The following is a 5,882-nucleotide window of genomic DNA, read 5'->3' as shown; positions in this document are numbered from 1 at the left end:
AAAATTCAGTCTTAGAATCATGTTCCTTCAGTTGGTACTTGCATTTTCAGCGTATTTGCATGTCCTTGGAACTCAGTTCAGTCAGAAATTCAGTTCTCAGTGTTTAGTGGTAGGGATTGCAGCCCTCTCCCTTTATTTCAGCTAGTTTAGTCTTCATTCGAGGACGAATGGTCCCAAGGGGGAGATAATGTAACACCCCGTATTCGAAACGGACCAAAAATGCAGATTTTGAGAAGTTGCAGGTCCAACTTACGGTCACTATCCACGGACCGTAGGTCAGACCACGGCCCGTCCTGGTGGTCCGTGGTTCACCACTGCAACCCCTCCCTAGCCAGCTCAGAAAAAAATTGGCTAAGTCTCGACCCACGGACAGACCCACGGTCCGTAGATCAGACCATGGTCCGTAGATCAAGACCTCCTTACCCAGCCTCTGACACGAACTACGGTTGACCAGCATGGACCGTCATTCGATCCACAGTCCGTAGGTCTGACCGTAGATCGAAGGTTAGCAGCCAGTTAGCTAAAAATTCTGATGGGTCAACTTCAGATGGTCATAACTTTTATCACAAAATGAATTATGTGTCCCATGACCTATGGTTAGATAGATAATTGAATTATCTTTCCAACACCACCGAGTTTGCTAAATTCTGACCTTCGAGTAAAAAGTTATGCTTATTTTAGTGAAGGCCTGTCGAACAGGCTTGACTTACGGACGCAATCTACGGACCGTAGATTGACCTACGGCCCGTAGGTCCAATCCGTAGGTCACTCCGATAGCAGTTAATTCAGGGGTCCTTTGGTCTTTTCCTATTTCGTTTAACCCCTAAGATACGTCGTTTAGACCCTAAATCATAAGGTTTTAATTAGTTTAAGCCTATAAACATAACTAGAACTTACCTAAGTCAAATCATTAATCAAAACTTAGAAAATTAGAAGCAAGAGAGGAGAATAAGGTCAAGAACCCTAGTTCAAGAACGCATCAATGTTTCTTCAGTTTCAGCCCCGAAATCGAAAGATTTCTCCGTGGAATTCGTCACCAGGTATGTGGGATTTCACTAGTGGGTTCCTTTCGCCCATTAGGTCCCTAGAATTCAGTCAGATTCTTGATTCCATGATTATGAACAGACCTAGGGTTTCTAGAATTTGAACAGATTATCATGAATTAGTTATTTAAATGTTCCAAATCAGATTATTATGTTATCGCTCAGTTTATCGCATGAATTTCAGAACCCTAGCTATGTATTTCTTTAGTTCTTGAATTACACATGCTAGGTCAGATATTTCAGTATTCAGTTATACATGCCTCAGTTTATGAATGCATCATTATCAGATTAATTGTTGCATTCTCAGTTTGCATGTTCAGTTTCGAGCTATCCAGTATTTACAGAAATTCAGTCATAACTAGTTAACCACTTAATTCATTGGGAGTAGCATAATACCGAGTTGGACTAGGGTTTCAGCGTACCCATAGAGTCCAGAACTACGAGCCACGTAGGTGTAAGTCCCCTTTGTGGGCAACATCAGTTTAGTGATCACGCCAGCATGCCTCTATACCTCTGGCAGGGTATATTGGGTCCTCTCGATGGGGCGTATACATCGGACTCCACATTTAGCTCATGTGGTTTTATGTCGGTTATTAGTAGCTCCCACAGTTCAGTCAGACTCTATTGCATTGACCATATTTCAGTACAGTCAGTATTCAGTCTCAGCATGTTATAAATTTGGTCATTGCATCAGTTAGCTCAGTATTCAGTATTTTCAGTATCTATATCATGTTCAGATTATTTCATTGCTTTATTGCTTTGTTCAGTTATATGTTATTTCAGCTTTACTCTATCCTGCATGCTCAGTACCCTTCAAGTACTGACGCATACGTGCGCTACATCTTCTCGTGATGTAGGTTCAGGTTCTCAGTATCCAGATCACGCTTAGATCAGTTCTCGATCTTCAGTTTAGCAGCATCAGTGGTGAGTCCTCATTCTTCGAGGACTAGTGACATGTTTATCTTTATCGCTTTTAGTCTTTAGTTTCAATTTTGCTAGATCTAGTTGGGGCATGTCCCAACATTTCTAGTCAGTTTAGAGGCTTAATTCAGACATAGTTAGATTCAGCTTAGTATTTGAGTTTGATATTTCTTTTGTATTAAACTCTCAGATTTGATATATTCAGTTATAGTATATGGGTATTCCCCATCTTTTCAGATTTATTTATGAATTAGCTTTCGCATCAGTTTATTATCTTTAGTATGCTCATGATCATGCCAGCAGGGTTAGCTTGGGATCACTTGTGGTCCTAGGTCCCGTGTCCGCGTCTTGGGGTTAGCTCGGGGCGTGACAGAGATAATTGGTGATACCATGGAGTGATTTTAGGCGTGAAAAAAGGAAAAAAAAAAAATCATGAGGGTGATTGTTTAGAGTGATGTATATGAAAAAGTGAAAGAAATTGAAGAAAGAGGGATTTTTGTAATTTTTTAAAATGGTAGGGAATAATAGAAAATAGGGTAAAAAATTTTGTATAGTTAGGTAATTTAACTTTATAAATGTGCAATCGGAAGTTTGGATAAAAAAAAATTTCACTGTATTCAGTACATTAATCTTTATTGGTATAGTGAGGTTTTAAAATTTTATCGGACCATTTTTTACTATTGAAGTAGTAAGTTTTGTGAAATAAAGTCAACAAAATAATTGACCAATTATTCGATTACAGTAGTCGACAACTTGCTAGTGAGGTATTGTTGATTGAAATTCATAGTAGTGTGTACAAAATTTCTCATATTTTAAGAATATTTACAACTAGCAGCTAAAAGTATATTTGTATATTTCACAGAATTTAAGGATATTTACGAGATTAACTATTAACTTTTTGCAATTACTGACAGTGCAGTGATATTAATAGTTATTGTGAGTTAGGCATAGAAAAAATTACAGGAGGGTTATTGGTAGGGATGATAAATGGGAAAATTAAGTATGGATCGAACGGAAATGAGTCAGATGAAAATAATCAAATTATTTAATTCGATTCATATTTCATATGAATAAAATGTAGATTCATATTACTCGTTTTATCTATTGCTTTTTATTATGTAGAGAAATATGTACTTTCATTACAATTTTTTTTAATTCATTTTCTTCTTTTAGGATGTGTTTTGGTATGAAGAAAAATATTTTTCACGTTTTTCTAGAAAATATTTTTTGAAAAATGAGTGATCTCAAATTGAGATCAAGAGGTCAAAATTCGAGTCTCAAATCAGGATCAGGAGTTGGGGCCGAAAGTTGGATCTCAATTGTGGGACTTGTTTTGGTGGTGAGGCTTAAGAAAAGTTTTGAAAAATATTTTCTTGATTTAATAAAAAATGTATCCCCCCCAAACCCCCCAACCCTATATATGGAAGTCATGTTTTTCTTTAAATTAGAGGAAAAAATATTTTTCAAAACATTTAAACCAATCAAATATGAGAAGAATGTAATATATTTAATAAAAATAATTTTTTTTTCATATTAAATACACCTTTAATAAGTGTACTTTTAAAAAATTCCTACATCCTTACATATATTAAGGAGAGTGTAATTTAAAATAAGTTAATCGAGCATATAATCATATAATCAATCCATTTTAGAATAAATTACTTGAGCATATGTATGAGAGGAAATTTCAGAAATAGCAAAGATAATAGATATAATAAGGTTTTATAGCTATACTTTCGATAATTGCGCTTCATATGTTTGCTATGGAGCTTCAGTTTGTATATTTCGCTTGCCCGTTTGTATATTTCGCTTGCAAATATCAAACATGGTAAGTATATACATATGGAGGCCCCAATTTGCATATTTCGCTAGCGAATATACAAATAGAAATATGCAAATCAGGTAAGTATATACAAATTCTGTATCTATACATTTAACAATTTTTTAGAATTTTGTTTGTGTATTTCACTTGCCAATATACAAACAAGATAATTTATTATGAATTTTTCATAAATCGTATACAAATAGTTATGGCAAACATATACAAACTCTAGATTTATATAATCAGAAACCGAATTATACAATTTCTGAATTTATAACAAATTATACGAATGCTGAGTTTATACAATTTAAAAACTGAATAACAAAATTTCGTGAAACTGTAACTACTACGATAAAAATAATCGAAACAATAGTTATATTACATAATATACTGTAGATATTTATCATTTTGCGTAATTTTCCCCATATATAATTAATCTCTCTGTCCCAATTTCTGTGACACATTTCGCTTTTCGACAGTCAAACAATTTAAGTTTGACCGAGAATTTGCTCATAAAATCTTTATTTTTTTTTAAAATGAAACTTCTATATTTGTAAATTACATAAAAAGTACTATAAATCCCAATAATTGATAATTCAAAATATTTAAAAGATATATAAAAAATTTACGATAAAAAATAGACTTGTTTGAATCTCAAAATCTAAAATGTGTCATATAAATTGGGACAAAAGAAGTATAATTAGGCCCATTTTAGTCACGTGGTTGCACCTAACCACGTACACCCTTATTTACAATTATTGCTTGTAATGATAATGTCTTCCACTTGTCTCCCTTCCTTTTTACCTCTTTGTTTTAATTTGTTTATGTTTGATTTTCGAATATGAGTATTTGTACAAAAATATCTTTAAATTATATCCTAAATTTAAATTATATTTTTAAATAGTTTTTTTGATAAAATACATCCTTCAAGTATTTGAAAGTCAGTAATTTTCATCCTTTTGTTAAAGAATTTTTGGCCAAAAATTAAACATCCTTAAAGTATATCCTAAACTTAAACTACATTCTTAAAATATATGTTTTAGCAGAAAATATCCTTCAAGTATTTGAAAGTTAACAATTTTCATTCTCCTATTAGAGAGTTTTTGACCAAAAACATCCTTAAACTATACCTTAAACTTAAACCACATCCTTAAAATATCTTTTTTCTCATAGAAAACATCCTTTCAATATTTGAAAGTTAACAATTTTCATCATTCGACTAGATATCGTCCAAAAATACTACTCCCTCCGTTTAAAAAAGAGTGACCTGATTTGACTTGGCACGAAGTTTTAGAAAATAAAGAAGACTTTTGAATCTTGTGGTCCTAAATTAAAGTTATGTCAAATGTACTAAATCAGAGGCGTATCCAGAATTTCGGTTAGATGAGTGTACTAATACGAAAAAATATATCTTAAATATAAATTTGATCGATTTGACTTTTAGTTCGTAAGATGAACCATTAAAGTTTAAAAATTATAGGTCCAAAATATATAATACTACTAGTTTTAAATTTTAATATATACATTTGATGTAATTATATAAAAAATTTACAATGCTAAATTTTTTAGGAATTCTCAATGTAACACACTTGAAAATTTTGAAAGAATATAGGAAAAAAACAAAAGAAAAATTAGTTGAAACGATAAAAGTATAACTGATAACCACTTGGAAAAGTGTTACTCAAAGAGACAAGACAAATATAAGATTTAAATTTCTATCTGTGACGTAGAGACTTCGAACATGAATTCACACATTTATATTTAAATATTTTTTTAAAAATATAATACTACTATATATGATCTAGAAGGGGGAGCATGGGTTCACGTGAACCCACGGCACCCTCTCTAGATACGCCTCTATACTAAATTGTCCTTCAATCTTGTGGCTTTAAACATGCCACATGGAAAACTGAAATTAAAATGTTACCAAAAAATGAAAGAGGTTATTCTTTTTGAAACAGACTAAAAAGGAAAGGAGGTCATTCTTTTTTAAACGGAGTGAGTATATATTAATTGACCGGTTGTCCTTGGCAATACACATGTATCCTTATAAGTTGTGTGGATGATAGGCAATTGATTTTAAAATTAGAAAAAAA

This window comes from Solanum stenotomum, chromosome 5 (assembly GCF_019186545.1).
Source record: "Solanum stenotomum isolate F172 chromosome 5, ASM1918654v1, whole genome shotgun sequence".
In the NCBI taxonomy this organism is placed as follows: Eukaryota; Viridiplantae; Streptophyta; class Magnoliopsida; order Solanales; family Solanaceae; genus Solanum; species Solanum stenotomum.
Note: the sequence above shows the minus strand (reverse complement) of the source record.